This window comes from Phyllostomus hastatus, unplaced genomic scaffold, assembly GCF_019186645.2.
Source record: "Phyllostomus hastatus isolate PE091 unplaced genomic scaffold, TTU_PhHast_1.1 phas_contig_1, whole genome shotgun sequence".
NCBI classification, from domain to species: Eukaryota; Metazoa; Chordata; class Mammalia; order Chiroptera; family Phyllostomidae; genus Phyllostomus; species Phyllostomus hastatus.
In genome coordinates, this window is record NW_025333498.1 from 22,450,840 (window position 1) to 22,478,147 (window position 27,308).

General features: G+C 36.6%; 1 protein-coding gene and 1 pseudogene across 2 annotated transcripts in view; both read right to left on the reverse strand.

The window, feature by feature from the left end:
• The window catches only part of B3GALT1 (beta-1,3-galactosyltransferase 1), a 526,207-nt gene that overhangs the window by 245,506 nt on the left and 253,393 nt on the right, over positions 1-27,308 (reverse strand). The window lies entirely within an intron of this gene.
• LOC123816322 overlaps positions 5,562-27,308 on the reverse strand; it is a 55,679-nt pseudogene continuing 33,932 nt past the window's right edge.

The following is a 27,308-nucleotide window of genomic DNA, read 5'->3' on the forward strand; positions in this document are numbered from 1 at the left end:
GGCTCTTTGTAAATCTAGCAGCTTCTCTTGAAAACTTTATGTGTTTGTATTTAAAACAGAAAAGAACTGGGAAATTTAGGTATGTAAATAAAAGAATTCATTCCGGTCACTTCAGATCTAAGGGAGCCCTCTAAATGTCTGACTTGAAGATCTGTTTTCTATTGCATTTCAAATGTCTTCCATCACGTCAACAGGGTCAAGATCAGAAATAAAAGGCACTATGTTAAGGTACCTTAACAAATATTTTATCAGTAGTTCTTATATTTTCCTCTTCTTTGTACTTAACCCAATATGAACAGTTTAATAGTAAAACTCAGTAAATTCAGAATTAATGTTAGACATAATAACTCTTTGGAAGAAAATATGTTATACGGTCATTGGCAGATTAAGCACACAAACATACACAAAAATAAAATTTAGACATTCAAGAAGGCAAAACCTTAAATTATATTAATATATTAAAAGCTTAAATTAAGCTATGTATATGCCAAATATACTGTATAGACATACATTATTTTAAAAACCTTTAAATTCCTTCCCTGGGGAAAAATAACTTCCAGAATCCCTGTTTGCTAAGCAACTTCCTCCCCTATTAGTTATCCATTTACATTTGTTTAATTTTGATGGATTAAAAGGCAGTGTTATTAATTTCACTTTCTTTTGTCTCAGGTACCAAGTAATCATAACATTAACAATTTATATATTTTGCTACACCTTATTTAATTTACGTGGGTGGTTAGACACATCCGAGTGTTGGAATGCCTTCTTTTAATAATTTTGTCTATGGGAACACTGTTGCATAAATCGTTTGCACGAGAGGTAGCCATGGGTGAAATGGCCTTTCTTATGAAATGTCACAAGATTTAATGTCACAGTATAATTGGGATGGAAGGATAATTGCACTAAGCTCAACATGTCTTTTTATGCTAACACATTATTAATCCACAGGAGTGGTAAAATATGTTTCATAAAGGCCCCATTCACATGGAAATTGCTGGCACTCGCTAAAAATTACACTGTTTCATTGCTCAGACCTGAGAATTTCTAGTAGAATTCACACCAAGTTTGATTTTCAAGTGAATTTATAATAAGAGTCTATACAAAAAATTCAACATTTGTTCTTAAAGTAGATTTTCAAAGAATTAAAAATGGTCTTGTTTGAAGCACTAATGCATTCTAGTATCACACAGCAGTGTTGTAGTTCATGCTTAACAAATGATTTGAGAGTCTGTTTGAATCTGGTTTTAGGTTATTACTCTTTCTCTTGCCTATTTTTTCTCTCTCTGTCTCTCTCTCTCTCCTGGGCCCACAGCTAAGTTACATGTCCGAGCCTCCCTTACAGTAAGCTAGGATCATATAACTGAGCTCTGACTAAGGAATGTGGGCGGAAGTCAGGACCCATAAAAACCTGCTCCACAATTCTACTTATTCTCTTCTATTCTCTTGCATAAAACAGAAGACCCAGAAGAGGACTCCAAAGTCTGATACTTGCTGAATATCCATACTGAATTCTTAGTAAGCAAAAAAAAAAAAAAGAAAAATTATAGCATTAAATTTCTCAGGATGTGAGGTATTGAAATGCAGTTAGATATTGCTGACTTTCTCTTCTTTCATCATTTCTTCTTTCCTTTTTTAAAAAAATCTTTCTACAAAGAGTAGATTCTACTGACTGAAGAAAAAAGGAAAAATCATCTAATAACTCTGTGTTTTGTTATCATTGATTTAGTCAATAACTTTGATTAAGCTATTAACTTTGTTGGGCTTCATATTCCCAAGCATTAACCCAGTACATACACTAAAATATTTCATAAAATCATCACCCACAGGACCTTTTGCAGGCAAAGTCCTTCATGTCCATGCCTTCATATAGGATCTGACCCCTCAATGCTACAAACTATACAAGAACAGTCATTGTTTTTAAAGGAATTTACAGCAAAGGGTTTGCACCCTTGTTTCAAAGTCTATTCTTGCACTAACAATACTGTTCTTGGTGAAATTTACCTGTAAAGAGCCCGGTTACCCCACAAAAGCATTTCTACACATGCACATGTGTATTGCAACAGGATAGTTCTTACAACTGAGAGTATTTTGTTTCCCTCAATCTTTTTTTCTCTAGGCTAAAATAAATCACACCAGCCTTTTAATCTTATCCTTAAGAATGAATTTCAACACTTCAAACAATTTTATATCTCTCTTTCATCAGCCATATTCACATAATTGATCTATTTGGTAGACAAATAAACTGAAGAAAAAAGAAATACATCAAGCCAGCTGTTTATATAGACAAAACTGCTTTTGAATGAATGGCCTTTTTTGTCAAATTTTTTTATACCCTTAAAGAACAGAATCTGAAGCAGATAGACTACTCAAGAAAAACTGCAGTAAAATGAGTTTAAGAGAATAATTTTTTTCTGAGTTAAAAAGTTAGATGCCTGTGCATATTTTACAGCACAATTCTTTTAGATTTAAGTTAGTTGTAATACTTACTTTCATCTCAGGGAGGCACATTCCATGTAGGTTCCTATCAAGTAGTTTGATCAAGCCAGAACTGGATATGACTGAAAAACTTAGAGACATTGTTTGCCTCAATTTGATCTTTGTAATTGTCCAAATGGGAAGAACTCACCATGCCCATTTATTTGGAACATCTAGCAGGAGTGAAGTGAGTACAGAAAATTGTATCATTAGATAACTTAATCAGCTTAGTCATATAGGATTTAAAAAATAAATCTTAATTATCTTAATGGGAATTGGGGTGGGGGGAACCCAACTGACACCTGGCAATGCACTAAGAGAGCTACTCAACTTTCCTAATAAATGCATAGGTAGTTGTCATTATCCAATTGTTGTTTATTGGGGCTATGGGGGCAGAGAGGCTTGGATCCAAATCCCATCTAATTCATTTATTAATTCCATAATTTAATATCTCCAATCATTAAATTTTTTACTTGACAAACTGAGGGGATGATATTTAACATGCTCTGTGGTTCTGAGGTTTGTATAAGATGCAATGGATAGAGCACTTACCAGGGAGCCTAGAACCTAGTGGGGAGCTGTGGTGAAATAAAGATGGCAGCACATTCTTTGCCACTCCTCCCAGTCTCTTCCTCCCGCCTTGCACCTGGGCCTTTCCTGAGACTTGTCTTGACCAAAGGAATGCAAGGGCAATGTTGTTGTATAATTTCCAAGGCTGGGCCTTAACAGATACGCAGCTTCCACTCTCATGCTGGGAATGCTCCTTCTTTGAATCTTACCACCAACTCATAAGAAGCCCAAGCCACACACAAAGGCCATGTGGACGAGACCCAAGATACTTGGGCTGGCAGCCTCATCTCAGCTCATGGCCAGCACCAAGCACCAGCCTTTGGAGTGCATCGTGGTGGACACTCCAGGCCAGTCATTCCCCCAGTGGTGAGAGAAAATAGCACACACCACTTCTTTGTTCTAAGAATGAATTTCAGGGTCAGTACGTTTTGCAGTGCAATTCTATGCCAAAGTATTGGGAATATAAAAAGGAGATGTTTTGTTCCCTTCAAAAAAAGAAAAAAGAAACTTTCACTTACATAAAATAACCCTAAAAGGACTAATGCTTTCTTCCCATTGTAATCCTCACTGTAGTGCATACCCTCTCATTACAGCACACACACTGTGCATTCTTACATGACTATAAATCACAGGGCAGAGAATATGTTTGCTCCAAAACCAGACATCACAACCTATTTAAAGGGTACAGATCCCAAAGTCTCACTTGATCTTCTTTGCCTATGGTCTTCCCAGATTTATATGCTGTTTGCTTCCTGCTTCTTGTCCCATCTTTCCTTGTGGACATCATAGACCTAGCACCAAATTTGCCTGTCTATCCCCATTTTCTACCTTTGTATACTCCCTGTACCTACCTTCCTTATAGTGTTTTTAAAACTTTTCCCAATGATTTTACCTCTCTCCTTCCCTTGATCTGTACTAGTTATCTCTGTAGATCTATTACATCTAATGCACACTACTTTCAGATGTCCAGTCTTGGTTTTTCTTGCTTTATTGTGAATCATTTTTGCCATGTCCAGGGTGTCAGTAGATATGGTATTATCTTAGTTAAAAGTGTAATGTATAAACGTACAATGTCTTCTTTCTCCAGGACAAAAATGAATGAAAATGACAGTAATCTACAAAATAAAATGGTTACATGATTCCAGGTAAATTTTCTAATAGAAGTTTTAGTATCAAAATATACAAATAAATATTCAGTAACCAATCACATTCTGTTCTTGATGTATAGCAAAGCTCCTGAATCCTTTGAAAGTTCCTACTTCCAGTGGAGCAAATCCTTGCCATCTTCAGTGGGGTTTGCAATCAAATATAATAATATATAAACAGCTGAGCAATTATCATGGCATGCTTGCCCTGTGCTGGGGAGCTACCTTTCATCAACTAAAGAGGTTAAAACCAATTTAGGAACAGAGTACTTATTGTGTATTTGTAATATGAAGAAAATAATTACTGTAGTTTATAATAATTTAAGATTTTTAGTATGAACAATGCATTCAATTCAGAAAATTTCCTCTTAAAGATAATAATTATTTTAATTATTTTTCTCTGGCAATTTTTCTATTGAAATGTTCTTATTGTGTTGTTTTAATTGAGGTAACTCAATTAGGCCATAGAAATTTAATTATTCAAAATTGTGGCCATTTTTGTTCAAAGTGGATTTTTAAAAAAATTTTCTTAAGGACTGTAGTTTGAAGAAATGTTTTACATGTTTACTCCTCTGCTATGTGTTTTTCAGATGCTTCGATCTACATGCTGGCAGTTTCTTGCATTTCACAATAGCATATCTCCCAGTGAGAACAATTTCAATCACAAGGAGGGATTCAAGCTGAGATCCAGCCAGACAAAGAGGTAAGGATCACATTTAGAGGCAACTGGCTGTCAAATATTGACTTGAACAGAAAGTCAAAGGAAGCAGTTCTAACAACTTGTTAGTATCATAAGGAGAAATATACAAATGATTAGCTTATAAAGATCACAGGTGTAAAAGAAGGGACTGTCTCATGGTGTTCCTTTCATCTTTGCCTCATGTAGTAATGTTCAGTTTATGAAGAACTTCCATACCCTTTGGCTCATTCAGTTCTCCCAATAACCTTGTGAGGGAGGCCAGGACAGCAATGTGTCCCCCTTTTCACCTGTGAGGGTACCCAGGTTTCCAAAAGATTGCTGACTTTATTTTTTTAAAATAATATATATATAGTTTTATTTTTCACCCGTTAACTCCATAGTGTGCCAACCATGAGCTAGTTTTCAGCAGTTATATTCTCTTGATCACAGCTGCATAGGATGTGACTAACTGGAAAACAGAGAGATCAGAGACACAGTCAGAGGTGACATCATGCAGCCTATGCCATCACAATACAATTGTCAACTTCAGTGGCTGTTTGGTAAAGCCAGTTCACCTCTCTTCCCTTTGCCAGGGATCCTTTCTCATGTTTGTGAAAACTGGACCAAGTGATGGGGCTTCATTTCCTGGTTTGAATTCTCAGGGCTTTATCAAGAACCTCACTGGCAACTGGTTACTGTAACAGCAGCCTGACCTTCTCTGCTCCCATGCTGGGACACTTCCAAATGTAAAGATGATACTGCAGGTTGCCATCCCCTGTGAAAACTTGATCTTCTCCAAGAAGGTTTTGTTCTCCATGAGATCCAGTGCATCGAACATGTCAAATCCTTTCATTTTGGCAAGAACAAGGGCGTCATCACTCATGAGGTCTAGAAGTGGGGTCTGGGTGTGAACATAGTAGAAAGAATAAGCAGCTTTTAGGTTGGAGGGTTGATGATGGTGGAGGGAAGCATATAAAAATAGCTCAGGAAGTCTGTCACCTCACCATTTGCATTCTCTACCACAAAAGTGTCAGTGATACTCTCCTGGGGGTAGAACCAGTACTCCACTTCCTGGCTCATGACTAGTGTGAAGTGAAACTGCTTCAGGTACCTGGTGAGCAGCTGGTGCACTACTGGTATATCCTTTTTTCCCATGGTTGAAGTCCAGGTGTCCTGGGAGACTCTGGCAGTCAGTAGAGCTTCGTGGTATGTTGCATGGTCATATTTCTGGTCAGGCACTTCACTTCAGTCAGCTTCTGTGGGTTTAGTGGTATTACCCAAGTCTGCCGGCAGACTTGGGTAATGCCACTCCACCAGTGTAAACAGCTTGGAAAATGCCTTCCTGGTGAAACCTCCAGGTTATCTCACGGATCAGGACTGGAGCCACCCTCTTGGAGGACAGCTTCTTGTGGACACACAGGAGTTTGATCACCATCTTCTCCCCTGTGCCACAGATGTGGAGGTTGCTGGGATGGCGCCGATGAGTGCAACCAGTTTCCAACTCTAGACCACTCGAACCCCACAGTGCCACTGGGAGAGCCAGAGATGTGGCCAGAGAACCATAAAAGAAATTCCGGGTAATATCAAATTGAAACATGTCAAAATCTCCCATGTAATTCTCATTCAGGAGGGTGTATAATTCTTTTAGCGCACCACGGTCCCCCAGGTCCAAGGCATCCCAGGAGAAGCCCTGGGACAGGGTGTAGGGCTCCTGGCGGATGTTGTCTTTGTCAAGCTCCATGGGGCCTTCGGAGTTAGCACTTCTCCCAGTTTGGAGATGGGCTGCGTTTCCTGGAATTGGTAGCTTCTCTTGCTAGCCTCCTCTATTGTTTTGGCAGGTCCCTGGCTCTCTGAAAACAGCTCAATGGCCTTTTATGTTTCCTGGGTCCTCTCTGTTGGTAAAGAGTTCACCTTTAAAAGCTGATCCTGAGCTGAAACTGTCTCATGGCCTTTCTCTTTCTTCCTCTTTTTGTTTTTTTCTCTTTTTGGCTCCAGTGTCATTGGCTGAACTCAAGCCACCCTGGTTGCAGCTCTTGTCCTCCTGGTTCTCTCAGTCACTGCAGTATTCATGGCTGTTTCTGTTCTCTTCCACCTGCTGACTTTCTTAATATTACTTCCATTAGGAGGTAGTCCAAGATACAACTCCAAAAGACTGAGCAGGCATTTATCTGTGTCTTCTGACTCCTGTGCTTGGGTCCTTCCACCTCATCATTTTGTGGCTCAAATTTTGAGATGCATAAAGTTGTGAATGGAGATAGATATGTAATCACATGAAAGTTCACATCAGCTCAACATTAAGGAAGAATTAGAACTAGTTATCTTAATTGGTATGCTTTGTAAATACTTCTTTTTCTGTCCTGTGTTTTTTTACTGTTGTTCAATTACAGTTGTCCCACCTTTTCCCCCGTTGCTCTCCCCTGCCCCTCCCTTACCTTACACAGTCAATCCCCACCCCATTGTCTGTGCCCATGGGGCCTTTACACATGTTCCTTGACTTGCCCCTTCCCTTTCTTTTCCCCTTTATCTCCATCTCCCTCCACTCTGGTCACTGTCAATTTGTTCTTTATTTCCATGTCTTTGGTTATATTTTGCTTGCTTCTTTGGTTGATTAGGTTCCACTTATAGGTGAGATCATATGGTATTTATCTTTCACTGCCTGGCTTATTTCACTTAACATAATACTCTCCAGTTCCATCCATGCTGTTGCAAAAAGTAGGAGTTTCTTTTTTCTTTTTGCTGTGTAGTATTCCATTGTGTAAAAGTACCAGTTTTTTTGATCCACTCATTTACTGATGGGCATTGAGGTTGTTTCCAGCACTTGGCTACTGTCAATTGTGCTGCTATGAACATTGGGGTACATAGGTTCTTTTGGATTGGTGTTTCAGGGTTTTTAAGGTATAATCCTAGCAGTGGAATCACTGGATCAAAAGGCAGTTCCATTTTTAGTGCTTTTCAGGAAACTCCATAGTGTTTTCCACAGTGGCTGTACCAGTCTGCAATTTCACCAACAGTACACTAGCATTCCCTTTTCTCCACAACCTCACAGCACTTGTTTGTTGGTTTGTTTATGATGGCCATTCTTACTGGTGTGAAATGGTATTATCTCATTGGGTTTTTAATTTTCATCTCTCTGATGGCTAGTGATGCTGAGCATCCTTTCATATATCTCTGGGCCCTGTGTATGTTCTCCCTGGAGAAGTGTCTGTTCAGGTTCTTTTTTTGGGTCCATTTTTTAATTGGATTGTTTGTCTTTCTGGCGTGGGAGTCATGCATACTTCTTTATTAAAACCTTGATGACGTATGCACTAAAAACTAGACCTGTGTCCAATTCCTGTTTACTGTCAAGAGGAAAGCCAGGGAAGCTCTTCAAACAGGAGATCTGGCAATAGTGGCATTTTATCTGATCCTGCTAATTACTGGTAGAGCAGTGACCTCACTCATGTGGATATGGTCCCCCATCAAACAAGAATAATTTTTGCTACAGGAATATTATACAAGAGGTGCTGTTTACCTTCCCTTCCTTCCTTTGTGGCAACTGTCATTTGGGACCACTCCACCCAAATAACCACCTATAAATACAGTTATTTTTTTAAACTCAGGATTTTGTAAAGGCAACAGAAAAGGTTAGATGAACAAATGATTACTATGGGTCAAGGACCAGGAAATGGAGAAGCCAAAGAACTTACATGCATGATCCATGGACATGAACTTGGGAGGGGTGGAAATTGCTGGGGGAAATAACGGTATTAGACAGAGAAGGGCAAAGGGGGAAAATTGGGACAACTGTAATAGCATAATCAATAAAATATATTAAAAAAGGATTATAGTAAAAAGCTAAATATAATTTGAGCCCACAACAAACTACAGGTAACCTTTACAGAATGGGGAAAAAGTAGGGTTACAGTTGTGTGTGTGAACAATAATACAATAATTAATAAATAATAACACAAGAATAAACCCAGTTTCATGTACTCACAACTATAACCCTACTTTTGCCCTATCCTATATACAGCTGGGGTAAAATATTTAATTTATTTTCCTAGAAGTCATGAAAACCTTTAAAGAATTGTACCCAACAGGAGTATTTCTCAAGACTAGTATTAGCGTTATAATTTAGTCCTTGATTGCTGATCTATTCTCTGCTTGTTGTGAGTCTACACTGATTTATGGCAGAAAGCCATTTCCTTATATCAAGGCCTTTAACATAAATTGCATATCATCCTGCAATTCTTTCTAAGGTTGCAGTTGTTTGAAAATAAATCTTAGCCATATTTCTAAGTGGTTTTCTTTCCTTTGATATGCTTTACAAATTGCCCATGATTACTGTTTATTACTCTGGAACTCTCTCCATTTGCGTGTCTCTCTGTATGCTCTCTTTGCTGGGAGCTCACTTAGCTCAGAAAAGGCTAGTGGCAGCCTCTGTAAATTGCTGTTTCTCCAATCTGCCTACTATATTTTTCTCTGCTGCTTCATGATCCTACAGCAATGGGAAGAATTTTCATAGTTTCCCAAAAAAGAGGAGTAACTTTCAGATTGGTCTGTGACAAAAAATAGTCTGTCCCAATTGCAAATATTCTATGACAGTTTTTAAAATTGTGGTTAGAGGCCTATGGGTTCTGAGAGCTATACAAAATATGAATCCATGCTTGAAACTTTTATTTATAATGGTATGTGGGGTTTGATATGACTTATTTCTTATTTTGGATCATGATAAAAAGAACTTTCAAAATTACTCTTCTATGTTATTTAGTGTATAATATTAACTATCTAACTTTTGGCAGATATTTGAGATTTTACACATTAAGGTTTTTACACATTTTTACACATTTAAGCTTTTCATGCTCACTGCTGGATGTGTCTATGTTGAAGGTGAATAGTTGAAACAATTACAAAAGAGTTGTGAAGAGAATTCTTTTATCTCGTGTCACTTGTTAGAGACTCTCAATATGGGACAGCTTGGTATGTGAGAGGACCCTATGCCAGTGAATTTCAATTTTTGTCATCTCATGACACACATAAACTAATAACTAAAATTCTGCATCATATTTTGCCAATCTGACAAAAATAGATGTAATTTTGATTCATTCAAAACAAATGGCTATTGTTGCATTGGTTGTTGTCATTTTTTAAATTTGACAGGCTAAGGGAGAAGAGGCCAGTGCCCCTGACTAAGCAGTCAGGTATTGGATGCTTTTTACAAATTCTTGAGGCACACTAGTGTGCCTTACTTGGCACATCAGTTGAAAATCACTGCCCTAGGTTTCTGAGCTAGATGTCTACTGGCTTCTAATCTGTTTCTACCATTTGCTAAGCTGGAAGCCTTGGGTTAAGTCACTTAGTTTCTTTGAGCCTCAGTTCCCCCAATGGTAACATTGGGATAATATTTATTTCACATGATTGTTTTGTAGATTAGAAAAATGCACATAAAAAGTGGTCAATAAATGGACACTATAATTCTAACAGTGGAATCCTGGTTTATAAGAAGTATAAATGGAAGTTATAAAGATATTAGAGCAGTTTTAGGTTAAAGTAAATGTGACAAGAGTAGATTTTTAAAAAGTCTGAAATATTTAGGAAATTCAAATTATTGAAACTAGAGCTGAGATAAAGAAATAAGTGACCTGAGAATCAACTACAAAGAAGAATCTAGCTGTCCTCCAGAGGATAAAACAACATAATCTGACAGTAAGAAAATCTAGTTAGCTATAAAAATAAATTTTATTAAAAAATTAAAAGTGGCTAAATAAGCTAGAAATCTCACTCCTAGGTTTATCCGGAGGTCTGTCCAGAAGTCCAGCCATTGTTAATATAATGAGAAAGGTTTGCCACACATCGATGTAACCTGGCAGCCAAGGAGAGTGGACTGGAATGCACATGTGTGAACAATGATGACTTCACTGTACTAGTCAGGGGGTGTGGAAGAGCCTATTGAGCAAGCATGTGTGCTGTGTGGCCACTGAATTCAAAATAACCGAGGAAGTAGAGCAGTGAATCTGTATTAAATTTTGCAGTAAATTTGAACACTCCTCCACAGAAACGATTCAGAAGGCCACAGCCATGAGTAACTGGTGACTGGCAGCTTCATCACAATGCACCTGCTCATGCACCATGTCTCCTGCAGAGTATTTTGGTGAAACATCAAATCAGCCAGGTGAATTAGTCCCCCTACAGCCCAGATTTGGTACCCTATGACTTCTGCCTTTTCCTAAAACTAAAATCACCTTTAAAAGGGAAGAGATTTCAGACCATCGATGAGATTCAGGAAAATATGATGGGGCAGCTGATGGTGATTGGGAGAACTGTGTGAGGTCCAAGTGCCTACTTTGAAGGGGACTGAGGCATCACTGTCTTGTGCACAGTGTTTCTTGCATTTGTATCTTCTTCAAAAAAATGTCTGTATTTTTCATATGACATGGCTGGATAACTTCTGGACAGACCTGTATATATACTCAAAAAGAAATGAAAATAAGTTCATAGAAAAACTTATGTTTTTCTGAGTGTTTACAGTAGCATTATTAATAGTAATCACATAGTGAGAGCACCACCTCTTGAATAAACAACCAATGTTTTGGATAAACAAAAGGTGGTATATACATATAACAGAATATTATTTGGGTAAAGAAAGGAATGAAATACTGATATGTGCTACAGATGAACTTGGATGATCTTTACAAACATTATGCTAAGTAAAAGAAGTCAGTTACAAAAGACCATGTATTACATGACTCCAGTTATGAAATGCCCAGAATAGACAACACTGCAGAGACAGAGAGTAGAGCCGGGGGTGTTTAGGGCTGGGAAAACAGGTGGCGTTGGGGGTAACAGTGAGGGGGCGCAGCCTGAAGATTAATTGTAGTGATAGTCGTACAACTCTGTGAATATTTTATAAGTCCTTGAATTTCCCCTTTAAATGGGTGAATTATAGAATATGTCAGTTATATTTTAATAAAATTGTTACAAAAACTTGTGGCTAAATATTGGGAAAAGCTACAATAGCTACGGAAACTTATTATTTTATGAGGTTGGCCTTTCTCCATAATATTACTGTGGCCGTGGAGTTGTAAAAAGGGGTAGGTGTAATAACTGATTCTAGGATGTTGCTGTCATGGTAATTTCTTAGGTTTTCACTGGATTTTGTGCTACTCTGGATTTAAACATCATTTCACTCATAATCATACTTTGGAATTTTCCTCCTTTAAGAGTTTTTATTATCAAAAATTGGCTGTCTCCAGACAGAGAGAAATAAATAATGCATCAAGTAACAAAAGTAGACTGGTAATGTATAACATCAAATGCTTACAAAGGTAAGTATCCGTATGGAAACACATATCTGCAATATACAGATGAAAAAAGAGATAAATGTCCCATTTTTGCTTATTGCTGTCATTTTCCATATCTATAATTAATGATCAACAACCAAGTGTTTGATACCCTGGATTCTACTGACTTTCCAACAGAAATAACCTGTCAGAAATGGGAAAAAAACATGTGTGCATTTGGTAGAGCATCAGAATTGTTCAATTTTGTAGCAATAACCATTTTAACTGTGTATCAGTATACACTGTGGCAAAGAATTTGATTTTAGTTTATGGTTATCTAAAGTTAGCACTATATAAGATGGAAAATGAGATGTTCTACTACAAATGGACACATAGTTTTGTGATACAACAAAAATATTTAATTTGGGGATAGTTCTATGACATTTAGAAAAATAATCCACGAAATTACAGCTTTCTCAAATATATGCAATGTGAAAAACTACTGTCTTTTGTCACCTATGCAGCAAGGTGAAGTCTAATTTATAACAAAGCTTGCAATGGGCTATGTGCTGTGCAGATGAAGATTTTGATAATACCATTGAAAACCAAAAGCAAAAATACAACCTGTTTGTAAATTTGTTACCTTCATAAAATAGAATCTCATTATTTTTTACCTCTTTGATTATATTATCTTCTATTATGGATGCATTATCCTCCAGACTCTAAAACTCACACAAAGCATAATGAAAAATAGTGAAATTCCATTCATCACAATGTATTGTTAGTTATATTATTTTTTGAATCAGAGAACTGAATATTTTGCAGCTAACAACCATTATCAGAAACAAATGCAGATACAGGCATCATAGAGTAACGGTGACAAGTGTAAACTGAAGAACCCTGATTTTACATGCTGTGGGGCTCACCTTGAGCAAGTCATGACTCTCTGAGCTTCAGTCTTTCCATTTTTAAAGAAAAGGCCATTTGGGCCAGATAGCCTCTATCTAGATAACATGTTTTTAAAAGCTTTGGCAGTCTATTATTCTGTGATGTAACACTGGATAGTCCAAAAGATCAGCAGAGAGAATAGAATGTATGCCCTTTCCTCCCACATTTTAATTGATTAAGCCACGTTTATTAGAGTTTATCTGCTACGAGTTTTAAGCAGTTATAATTTTAAGCCAACAAAAATGAAGTAACTGAAGCCAGTTCAGATGTTATTGTTGAGGCCTATTATATATGTAATAAACACTTAAAACTGATCAAGGAGGCCTTATTCCACAAAACACTAACACTGGACACATCACGTGAGAATGTGTTGGAGAAAAACTGTTTACTTTATTTCTTCATGGTTAACTGAGTTAATTATAATTGAGTCTATGATGTAAAACTTTTCCAAATGTTGCTTTAGAGGATTTTTTTGTTATTATTTTCTCTTTTTCCCTTTTAGAAGTACTATTTTTTACCAGTGATTAAACTGAAATTCTGTATAACACCTGGTATCTGAGGCAGTTTACATCGACTCTTTTTACCAGTCACGTCAGCTGTGTCCTCTAACTTTGACAAACTAATAGTTTATTTTTACAGTTACTTGGAATATTAAAACAAATATATACTATAATATATAGTATGTACATAAATACATATATTCTAGATGAAATACATATATTCTAGATGTAGAGTATATAATGTGTCCTATATATACACGTACATAAATATACACACATGTGTATATCTATATCTATATAGTGTGTGTGTGTATATATATGGGAGGGGGTGGGAAGACAGAGAGAGATGCAAAACCAGAGTTGAGCATTTGAACATAAAGGTGGCTTACAGTGATTGATTGCTATTCTGGTTTTGCTTCAATTTTCCAATAAGGGAGTAAATGTAATTCCATCTGTTAGTCTATATCCAAATGATAAGTCAGAATTATTTAGTTTGTGCAGGCAGCTCTCAGTATCAGGCCTATTCTACATCCTACCTTCTTACCACAACTTTCTCCCTCTGATAAAGAAAGAAATCTGATGAGCCTGGATGGTGTGGCTCAGTGGGTTGTGTGTCCTCCCACAAACCCAAAGGTTACTGGTTTGATTCCCCATCAGGGCACATGCCTGACTTTCAGGCCAGGTCCCCAGTTGGGGGTGTGAGAGAGGCAAGAGGAAACTGATTGAAGTTTCTCTTGCACATCGATGTTTCTCTCCCTCTCTTTCTTTCTCTCTTCCCTTCTCTCCAAAAATACATAAATAAAATCTTTAAAAAAAAATCTAACAAGTTAAGTTTCTGAACACAGCTTGGGATTGCTATTTTGGGGAGGAAAAGTTGTTCTTATTGTACTTCCATTTTTTATGTGTTTTTTTTCCCCAATAGCAGAAAGAGTGACTTCAACATATATCTACAAAATGGCTGCCTAGATTTGGAATCAAATATTTCTCCTGAATGAAACTACAGAGTCGTATGGCTTTAGCTTCAATAACACCTCATTTAAAATTGTACCAGACTACACATGATGATGACTCTGCGAGCTGGATCTAAGTCAGGGAAGACAGGTGATGATGGCAAGATATGGAAAACCCACAGGCCTCATATTTCTCTGAGACAGAAATAGATCTTTTCAATGTCAGTTGGCAGCATTATTTCATACTGCTCTTAAACATTTTACACACTCTTACTCTAGGTGGTAGCTATGGCAAGAAGGTGTTAGAGGACTAGAAGGATATTAAATGGCCCATTAAAACATGACATAAAAATGGACACACATTATCAGCACTAGTGAGTGATGCTCTGGAACAGTAGTCACTAAACCTAGAGTTTTGTTCTGCCACTCACTCACTGTGTGCCTTTGGGTAAGTCGTATGTGCTCTAATTCTCACTTTTATCATCCTCAAAAGGAGCGATTTGGATGGACTCTAAAGTGTTTTCTAGGGCCAATTTTGACGTTTGTGTAATTTTTATAGCTTGCAATATATTTCTACAAACCTTATACCATTTAATTCATACATCTCTGTTATACTTTTGACATACTTTTACAAATAACTACAGTGAGGCCTCCCCAAGAAAACCTTGTAATAATCGTACCTGTCACCCAAGTGGCCTTTAAAATTATTCAAATGCTGTGGCACTAATGTGGTTATCTTAACACATACTATTTAAGTGGGTATGGCTTTCTATAATATTATATATCAATTTTTATGTTATATATTATAGGGGGACAAACTAAGGGGCAGGGAAATTGTGAGGATCTCAGTAATAACAAAAATTCTAGCATTCATTTAAAATTTACTATGTGGCATATAGCATACTAAGTATTATGTACAGATTATTTCTAATTCAAGTATCTTTCAAGGGTGTAGTAATATTATCCCTGTTTTACAGATGGGAAAAAAGAGACTTGAAATATTATAATGTTTTCAAAGTTTGTGCAACTATCAAGAGGAAGAGTCATGTTTGAAACTTGTATAAAAATGGCTCCAAAGCTGGTGCTCTCTAAAACACAGCACACTATACTTCTCTTTGTCTGTAAAATGAACAAGTATGTGCAAATGTAACTGTATATACAGTCCAATGTTAAAATCAACAAGTGCAGGCAAACAAGGAATGTGATATTCTAAGTTTTTCCTGTTAAATAATGGTGTTCTCAGCACATGGTCTGTCAGTCTCTGAGCTCAGGTTGTTTTCATTCTTTTCTAAACAGATGCTTAAGGCATTGCCCTAAAGTCTAAATAAGATGAACCCATTCATAAAATAGCTATGTTCTTTTAAGTTAAAAAGGAGAAATTTAATTTCCCTCTTCAGAGGACCAAACTGCAAGAGCACACACCAGTAATTAACCATTACCAACCGATGCATGTTATACTGCTGAAGAAGGAGGCCAGGAGTCCCGTGCAATTATCTCTCCTAAGAAGGCTCTGAGGAGCAATTCCTTCTCTCACAAAATGGTCATATTAGAAGGTAAGAGGATAAAGTCCCAAAATTGAAAAGCTTAAACCCCTCTGGAATAAAAAACAATAACCATTGCATACATATAACAACAGAGAAAGAGACAAAACAGCCCCTTTAATCTCTCTCAAAAGGGTCTTTGACATTTTAAAATAGAGAAATAACTTTTATTTTTATGCTTTTTCATTGCTATCGAAATACATGAGCTTATATTTCAATTTACATTAAGTACTGAATGGTATGCTAGTCACATTTTGGTGGGATTAATGTTGGAAATTATATTTCTAAAGTGAATAATTGAACCTTTTCCCCTCTTCCCCATAGGGAAGTCATCTGTGAAAGACATCGGCCATTGCTAGGAGTTCCCGTGGGGTTTGACTGTGGGACTCTGCAAATGACCAGTTTATTTTTAAATATGAAACAGAATAAAGAATAGAATATTTTTACAAATTCTCCTGTACACCTATAAATACACACATGGATGAAAGCACAATATATTTTTTTAAAATTTTTATTTATTTAATTTTAGAGAGGGGGAAGGGAGGGAGAAAGGAAGGAAGAGAAACATCGGTGTGTGAGAGAAACATCAATCGGTCGCCTCCTGTCCATGTCCCAACTGGGGACTGGGCTGCAAACCTGGGCATGTGCTCTGACTGGGAATTGAACTGGTGGCCTTTCGCTTTGCAGGAAGACATTTCACCAACTGAGCCATGCCAGTCAGGGCTGAAGGCACAGTATTTCAAAATATACTTGGGCAACTTGAAGGCTTTAATTATCTATGATTTAACAGGACTATCTTTGCTATAACTGTGTTTAATTTTAAGAAGTAAAATGGCAAAACAGATTAATGAGATAATACCTGGTGTGGGTGAGTGGTCTAGATCAAACAGTTACAATGAATGATTTTTGTATGTTTTTGCCCTGTACCCCCTGCCTCCATTACTTTACAACCAGTTTTAGTTGAATGATGTAGCTCTTTCACTGCAATCTCCATCATGACTCATTCTCTGCCCCTCACAACATGGAATTCTGCCCCATTGCCCCTACTTTGCCTCTAACTCCCAAGCTGCTGCATCCTCTCCTGTACACCTGACTTCTAGCTCCACAGTTAGGGTTCAGAGCAAGTAGCTGCCTGTACTTTAGCCCATTCTCCAAGTTTTTCATACATGTTTGTAAAGTGAGGCTGTAAAGGCATAAGAGAGTATGTGGTTACTGAATTTCAGAAAGTTTAAAAACACTATGGCAAAATGTCTTGATATGATGACAATTTGGGTTTCTATGATACACATCAACTCATAGTCTGGTCATTTCACAAATCAGGAAAAGTAAGCATTATTTTGTTAGAGCGTTTTAGTCAATCAATTAATCCAGAATATTAATGATCCTAATATTGTCCTGATTGAAAAAGAAACTTATGGTAATATGCAAAATATCCAGTTAAAACAAACAATATATGGTCAGTTGAGCACTGTGTGCTAAGGACTTACTTTGTATCCATTTCTCTAACACCACTCAGGTAGGAAGCAGCAAAGTCTAAGATTCTAACACACACACTATGACAGTTCCCATAGCAAAAGTACCTCCACCCAGATAACCACCACAGACACTGTATTCTATCTGTCCAATCTTCTTGTTGTGCTGTACATCTGTATTTAATTTTTTTTGTGAGATGGGTATATAATAAATGCTCATTTTTACCTTATAAATACATATATGTTCAAAACAAAGTAGAAAGTTTGATTTTTTTCCTCTTTATTTGTACTTTAAATTTATCGTTCCTGAAAACTCCTTTGCCAAACCAGCTCCTCCTCATAAACTCTCCGTGGTTTAACCACATCACTCATCATCCATTCTGGGGACCTTGACTCATTCCCTTCTTCACCTACCTCGCTTTATTCCAGTGGATTTTGATTTGATGCTTCTTGTATCTATTTCTTCTTTTCTATTATCCTCAATTTACAATAACATTTTTATTACTTTAATTTTAATCACAAAAGTACACAGGGATTCATTGTTCTTTTTTTAAAATTCGAAGTATATTGACAAAGCTGAAATCACCTGACCACTATCCTCATCCTAGTTTCCTCGCCTGCTCCCTGTAGACACTCTTATGAACTATTACAAGATTTATGGTACACTTTCATACTTCTAAGTTATTTTTAACCTACAAACTTTATGAGGATATAAAATAGATGGAACTGTGTGTGATTGTGTGCATTTAATATAAATGGTCTAACTGTATATGTGTATTTCTGCAACTTGCTATCTTCATTCAATAATACCTTTGGATCCATTCATACAGATACATATGTACATATCTATACATACATGTAGATATAGCCCCTCTACTGGTCCCTCTGTCTCTGACCTTGTCCCTTTCTATTACTCTCAAAGAGTAGCTAGAATGAGCCTATTAAAACATGGGTCAGACCAAGTCACTTTTTTACTCTACATCCTCCAATGTTGCTATAAGAGACAGAGGGCTTACAATGGTCTTCAGTGCCCCTCACTGTGTGTCTAACTTTACCATCTGTTGTTCTCCCTCCCTACCTCACTGTACTTCACCTGTACTTCACCCACACCACTTCCCTCCTGTTCCTCCACATGTTTGGCCTGCTGCCAGTCAGGGTTCTTGGACAGCGAATCTTAACTCAAACATCACCTTCACAGTGAGACTTTCCTGGCTATCCTGTCTAAAGTTTCCACCCTCTCACATATACCTCCCAACTTCCCAATTTTCCACTGTACTTAGCAACATCTAGCTTAATATTTTACTTATCTTTTTTGTTTAATTCATGTCCTCCTCTACGAATGTAGGTTCCACCAAGACAGACATCTGTCTGTTTTGTTCATTGACATAAATCCAGTGCCTATCATACTGTCTGGCACATAAAAGTGCAACAAGTTCTATGTATGAAGAAATGAATGAATGAATGATTATGGTATATGGTACAGGCCAGATACAATTCTCTGTTGTTATATATTCTGTTTTTCCAGTTGAGTGTTTTCATTGCAATTATCCTGCGGCATAAGCATTATGCCATGGACTTTGTGAGTGGTGCTTTATTTCAGCATTAGCCTTCTAGACATTAATATTTTAAATTTGCATATATCTCTTAAAGAAATGTCAGTGTCATTGAGTCATGAGGACTTACTAAATAGGGTGGTGTCAGGAAATTCATAAAACTGTATTCACTTTGTCCATTAATGAGTCAGTGTAAATGGTCTAGAAAACAGGTTCTTAAAATTTATGATCATAAATTCCTCCAAGAATCTATTGAAAGCTTACACTTATACTTCCTATTCATTTCAAAACAGGAGGTAAGGTGGTTAGCAGATGTAAACACAACTTAAAACATTTTTAAAAACAATCAAAACAGGCAATGGAGCAGAGAGGAAGTAAAGAGATGACGTTAAAGATAGGGTTGACGTACAAAATGTGTTCCTTAAAGCTCTGCAGGGTAAATGCAGCTGGACCCAAGTTTTATTGCTAAGCTTGTTATTATTCAGAATGTTGTGGCTTTCAATACTAATGAAGAATAAAATTATCTACTTTGTGCTATTAGAAAACTGGCAGTGTTTTATTATATCTGTAACAAAAATTTAAAGTAGATTACAGGGATTTCCCCCAGAATAATACATAATTTTTATGCAGTATAAACATCCTAGCAAGTGGTACTAGTGTTGGAATAGGAGGGCTGATAGATGGAATGAAGTAACAGACTAGAAAGAGACCCAATTGTATCAATAGTGTGTGATAAAACTGGGATATTAAATGTGTGGGCAAAGTATAGATTATTTTACATATGTTATTAGAACAAGTAAGTCGTTATTTAAAACAAAATTTTTTTTGATCCTTACCTTACATCTTCTAACAAATTGCTTTTAGTCAGGTTAGATTTTGAAAGTAAAAATAAAGTCCCAGAACAATTAGAAGTAACACACACTTTTATGGAAACCTGGTGTAGTGAAGGCTCTCCTCAGCAGAAAGAAGAAGGCCAAAACCATAAAAGTAAAGACTGATAGGTCTGACCACTGAAAAATTTTTAAACTTTCCTATATCAAAAATATTTTCAAATGCCTAATACACTTATAAGTATATATATCTGTGTATGCATAAATAGACACATATCTGAATGAATATACAGGTATACATCTTTATATCTCTATTATGCATGTATGTGTATTTACAGAGAAAGGGAAAGAGAATGCAAGAGAGAAAGAGTGAACTTACAAATTAGTAAGAAAAACATGAATGGCATAACAGAAAACAATGTCCTACATAAGTCTTCCTGAAAGAAATTCAAATGTCAAATGTCAATAAACACACAGAAATATTCAACTACCTCAGTAATTACATAAAGGCAAGGTAAAATATTGAGATGCCATTGAATCTGATAAAGATTGAACAATATGAGCATTGTCAGAATGGGTATGGGAAACTGATGCTTTTGCATGCTATTATGGGGGGTGGTGTAAACTGGCTCAAATTTTCAAGAAAGTGATTTAACAGTATGTATAAAAAGCCTAGAATTGTACTGGTTCTAGCAAGCCTTTCAGATTTAATGCACATAATAATTTATAAATTATGCAAACATATGACATCTATGGTAATATTCAATTTTTTTCATATTGATTTAATATTAACAAGATTAATATTTGTGTAGGAAAAAGAGATAAGAAACATATGCCAAAGTGTTATCAATGGTGATGATGGGCTTCTGAGATCTTAGGTGATTTAAACTAGCTTTCTATTCATGAGCTCACATGTTTTGACTAGAAGCCTTACTGGAAACAAGAAGCATACATCTGTAAGTACAGTCGTAAGATGGCTATTTTCAGTTCAGTAAGTTTCCTGAGCACATTTAGCATGTGACAGCTAAGAAGAGGATAGCATGTTTAAAGAGGTGCAATGATTTCAATCAGGGTCAGTGAGCAAATTCTCATCTGTGCCAGTCAATTTCTGGTCCTCAAATATTTAACAGTGCACTAAATTTCCATCTAATGAGCCTTTGTGATGCAATGTGGCAGCTGTTTCTCTGACTCCACATGGGACCCGACTTCTGTTTCCAAAGGACAGTAAAAGAATTAGCTAAGATTCCCTCTTCATTAAACTCAGGAAGTTGTAGAATTTTTTTCTAGGAAAACATAAATATATTGAAGTACCAGGCTGAAAAATTTGCAAATAAAGTTAGTGGCAAACAGTTTAACTTTACTTGCAGAAATGTAGGCCTACATTTCAATGGCACAATTCAAATATTTAATAGTATTGTGAAAAAAATACAAATTCCGTTTCAGTGAGAAACCACTTTGTGTCTCATGGCTTCTGAAGTAAAGAAAATTCTGCTTTAATGAAGAAAAAGTCAACACTAAAGAAAATGTTTTGGTCCCGACTGGTGTGGCCTAGTTGGTTGGATGTCATCCCACAAAAGGTAAGCTAGCACGCTTGATTCCTGGTCAGGGCACGTGACTAGGTTGCAAGTTCAGTTCCTGGTCTGGGTGCCGTGAGAGTCAACTGATCGACGTTTCTCACAGCAATGTCTCTTTCCCTCTCTTTCTCCCTTTCTTACCCCCTCTCTAAAATAAAAAATAAAAAACACAAATAAGTATATAAATAAACTTTCAAAAAGAAATCTAAAAGGAAATGTTTTAGATTCCTGAAGCTCCTTGGTAGGTTTTTTTTCCTACTGCACTATGCTTGGCCCAATAAAGAATTCATAGGCAGCATTAGGTGGATTTAAGAATTTAGTCCTGCAGCTCCTACACTTACTATGTGACACCCTGTAACCTACTCTCTGAGCCTCAGTTACCTGATTCATAAAATAAGGATAATAATAGCAAGTTCATATGGGTTTTTCAAAGAATAAATAAATTAATAAACATATTTAATACATGGCATCTAAGAAGAGGCCATGTTCAAAAAGGTGCTGACTAATAATGAGTATTCAATAAATAAATTATCCACAAAGTGGTAATGCAAGATTGATAAATTATAAATGAAAACATACTAAATCTTTAACATTTCCCAGACATGACAAGGTTCCCAGGCATGCAGTAAAATATTCAAAGAAAAAGAATGTGCATAAAAACAGAACAATGGGGCAGCACACATATATTATAACAAAGGTTAAGTGACAACAAATGATATTTGAGCAACTGGAGTTCAGAAGCAAGGGTAGTAATTAAGATTTCTAGAGAAGATTGGGTTAAAATAAGCTCTAGAAATAGGAAAATAATTTAGTTTTCTAGAAAGAAAGTAGGAGTACAAAATATTTAACTAAAATTTGTAGCTGAAACAGCCCTGGCTGGTGTGGCTCAGTGGACAGAGTACCGGCCTGCTAACCAGAAGGTCATTGGTTTAATTCCCAGTTAGGGCACAGACCTGGGTTGCTGGCCAGGTTCCCACTGGAGTAGGGGGCATGTAAGAGGCAACTACACATTGATATTTCTCTCCTTCCTTTCCCCTTTCTCTAAAAATAAATTTTAAAAATCTTCAAAAAAATAAAAAAATTTGTAGCTGAAGCAAAATAAATTTTCTCATTCAATACTTCATATTATTTCTTCTTCTGACTCTTCTTTCTCTCCCTCTATTACATTTGTAATATAATTTTCTTTTTGTTACTGCATTGGCAGATGCTTATGTTTTCCTCCCATAATAACACTTAACAAAAAATTTTCAAAAATATACACGGGTAAAAACAATATAATGAACCTCCCATGTTTCTTAATTTAGTTTCAAACTAGTTATCAATACTCTGACATTCTTGTTCCATGTTACATATTGATGAGCATATAATCCAAACACAAGGCCCTTTGTTATGGCTGACTTCAAATGTACAGTTCAAAGGTGACTTGTTTTATTATTGTGCAGGATGCCCCAAATGGGTCTTCTGGACTTTTTTCATCGCTTTGTGGAATAAGGAAGGATTAAAGGATTTTGTTCAAAACAAACAGTCTCCCATAAATTGAATAACTCTTATAGGCAAGCTTTTTAAAAACTGAAGAATACTATAAATACACAAGAATCTGCAAGTAAAAAGTATACAGTTTCATTAATGAATACAAATGAATGCACCTATACAACTACTACCCACTTCAAGGAATAGCCCATAACCCAGACACTTCCCTGTGCTGTTCTAGGTGTTACTACCCCCAAGGGTAAAGCGTAGCTACTATTTAACCTTTCACCATAAATAAGTTTTGTCTGTTTTTGAATTAATGCTATATATGTGTGTGTATATATGTGTGTGTGTGTGTGTGTGTGTGTGTGTGTGTATATATATATATAATAATTCTTTTGTGCCTGCTTAATGTGAACAACACTATGTTCAAGAGAAGCATTCATATTATTTTTACTGTCATATATTCTTCCATAGTATGAATATCTACAACTTATTTACATATAATAGTATATATAAGTGGATACTTGAGTTGTTTCTAATTTTTCAATATGAATAATGCTGTTACAAACTTCTTATATCTGTCTTTTCAAGCTGGTCTGTACTACTGGGTATAATATTTGGTCACACAGAATGAATGTCCAGTTTTAGCAGATTTGAAAAAAGTGTTAGACAGTTTTCCAGAGAAGATACACAAATTTATATCCCACCAGTAGTGTGTAAGAGTTCAACCTGTTCCAAATCCTTGCAATTGTCATTTTAAAAAATTTTAGCCATTCTGCTGGGTGTGTAGCTGTATTTAACTTGGACTTAATTTGCAATTTTCCAAAGACCAATGAGGTAATGAGATGCACATCTTCACAACAGAGGACGGACTTTTTTGTAAAGTGCCTGGTCACATTAGTTGTCCAATGTGTAAAGGGGTTTTCTATTTTTTGTTTAATTGACTCATGGGACCTACATCTGTATTTTGGAAATGAATTCTCTCTCCACCCTGAATATAGGCACTGAGCTCCAATTTCTGTTTGCTTAGGACCATTACACTACTAAGAGAACTGCTTAACTTTTAAGCTTAGTTATTAGCAAAGGCCTTAGGTAAAAAAGGGCTCAAGTCTCTACTTCCTTTCCCCAGGGAATCTTGGCACTGTAGACCCTGGCATTACTCTTACTCTTTATCTTAACTTTCATTTCCTTAGATTTATAAAACTGCTGAAAACTCCAGGTCACCACAGTGTGTTCAGCCTCTCAGCCCATAACACTTACGGAATGACAGGAATCTTGGGGCAAAAAGTGAAAAAAAAAATCCAGGTTCACTTGAATGTATTCCCCTTCTCATTAGGATCTTAGTACCCTGCTCGTGGCTGTCTTGGTAGGTCTCCCACACCTTCCAACAGCTGGTTCTTTTATTTTTATTATTATTATTATTATTTTGCTATTATAGCTGTTTTAGAGCAATGTTTAGTTAGATAGAAGCTATTTTGTCATGATGGGGAGATGACTCTAGATGGAGTACCCCAAATTTGGGTGTTATTTCTAAAATTTAAGCAGAATTTTGTGTGTGTGAAAATGTTTGAGGGGAACTGAAAATCCATTTTTAAAAATAAATCTGTCTTAAAAACACCAAGACATTTAAAAACTTAAGAATTACTGCTGTGGGTATTTAAGTGACTCATTAAGATCTCACATACTGTGTATATATAATCAATACTGAAGGGGTTCAGAGTATGCCACTTCAAAGCGTGCTACTCTGACATAAAGATTATTTGGATCCCAAGTAATTGAAAGGCAGCAGACACAAGGGAAAAAACTCTCTGCTTTCCCTGTCTCTACCAGAAGAGTTTTAATCACCAGAGACAACTTCAGGCTCTTATCAGCCTGTAGACAGCACCAGAAAAATCTGCATAACAAATCTTACTAATTAGCTCTTACCTTCTATTAATTTCTTCACAGTTTACCACTCCTAAGAGCCTAAACCCTTTTTTCCTTTGTCTTGTCACTTCTCCAAAAATTACTGTTCTTTGTTTATTCTAACCACCAGTTGGACATACTCACTGCTGCACTGTGCTCTCCCTCATGCACGTGTTAACACACATGCTAATAATGTATGTTTGGTTTCCTCTTGTTAATTTGCCTTTTGTCAGTTTATTTTGAAGGTCCAGTCACTAAATCTAACAGGGTAGAGAACTTTTTCCTTCTTTACAGTTTTGGCAACTCAGATCAGATTCCTAGGACATCCCACTTACCCTGGAGGTTATTGCCAAATCTTGGCACTGCTGACCAAGGCAGCAAAAAGTAAGAATTCTTACCAAAACTAGCCTCCCAGATTTCTGTCTGTAGGGTCCAGTCAAGAAAGGGTGATAAAAATTTTTTCCTTTCCAAATTTAGATGAACAGAAGGAAACATTTGTGCTAACTACTTCTTTGGGTGTACGTGGCTTTATCTGTAATTAATATATTTCTCTTTCTGATAGACACGATTTCCCTTTGTCTCTCTCTCATGTCATTTGTCATAAGGGAGAGAATCATAGGGTAAAACACAGGCAATATATCCTACAAGCCTGTTATTTGATCTGAGCTCACAAACCGGTGAGCTTATAGTTTTCACCAGACTGGTCTGTTTAAACAAACTTTGCTGTGGGTCACCAGTTAGGTAAGTAAGTAAGTGAATGAATGAATGAATGAATGAATGAATAATAAATGTCTTATTTTAGGCCTTGAGAACTTCTCTTGAATCCAATGAAAGCATACTCTCCTTGGTTTTTCTGCTTGCTGGGAGACACAGATATCAGGCCTGAATCTGCCAATGACCATCCCTCAGGCTGGGAACCCAAGACACATCCCTACTGGCTGTGCCAGCTCTGGGGGGAATTTGTCCAAATAAGAGGCCTCAGCGCATAAAGGGCCTTTGTCATCTTTTCCCCTTATTGCTTTGTCTGTGCTGGGAAAATCTTATGCCATATTACCTACCTATCTCATAGATAAGGGAGTGTACAGTTAAAGGTGTTTCAGTTTTATGGGAGACCTAGTTTCCTTCCTGCCTGTGACAATGAAATTCTTTGCTTTCTTTTACTGACTTTGAAAGCGACCTTTTGGATCATGAAGTCCACATCATCTGCATCCACTCTTGTGCCCATGGTAAAAAAAGTACTCTAACCCTGTAGAGTTGCCTCAGGGTTTTTCCATAAAAGGCATTCTAGTTTGTACCACATTTGGAATGGGTATTTGCACTGAAGTCCTGACAATGGATTTTTGATTTGGAAAATATCTAAAAGGATTTTTAGAGAGCTCTCAACCAAATAAATATCCTACTGGTTCCTATGGGTAGATCAGATAAGAGGGAGGAAAAAAAGAGGGCAGGAACCAAGTGTTCCTTTGTTGGCCCTTAACAAGATTAGCAAGTGGAGGGGTTGTCAGGAATGTGTATAAGGGACACATGGACAAAACCCAAGAGGGGATAGGATCACAAGTGGAAAGTAGGGATGGCTGTTGTGGAGTGGTAGGGTGAAAATGGACACAAGTGTACTTGAACAACAATAAAAAATGTGAAAAAGAAAAGATTAGCAGGTGGAGACCAGATTTATAACAGAGGTTAAGAATTGCAGAAAGCACTCAAGAAGCTGTGAGACTTCAGTAATACTGAAAGCCAGGAAATGGCTTCAGTGCATTTCCTGGGACACACCACAACCTGGATTTACTGCCCCTCACTCCATAGTCAGGCCATAGCAGCTCAGGTCCTCCTCCTACAAAGCTCTTTATGAATGTATTTTGCATCTCCCAGCACATAGATTTCATTGGACTGTCTACACTTAAGGAAAAGAAAAACTTCAATAGCAATTGTCCTAGATGTAAATTTTAGCATGGCTTTACTATGTAAATATCCAAGGACACAACTCCTGGCTAAATCAACCATCAGAAACGGCCTGAAATTAAAAGAAAAAAATGAGGGAAAAAGAATTTTGGAAAAAAATACTGCTACTTAGTTTTTCCAAAGGGTCCTTAGCCCAAATTTTAGTCCACAGTCTTCATAAGATTACATATTAGCATAAGTGAAAATCTTAAAGGTCTTGTGCATAAATATTGCTAAAAAGCTTTAGGCCTCATTGAACAGCTAGCTTGTTCCATCTGCCAGAAATATAATTTGTTTTTTAATTTACCTGTTAAATAATCTGCCTAGAAAAAAAATGTGTGTCTTATCAGAATAATTTTACGTATTTCATGCTTTTATAAGTTCTTTCATTACTTAAGAACATCAGGATACAAAGTCAATATTCAGAAATCGGTGGCATTTTTGTACATCAGCAATGAACTATCAGAAAGAGAAACTAAGAAAAAATCCTATTTAC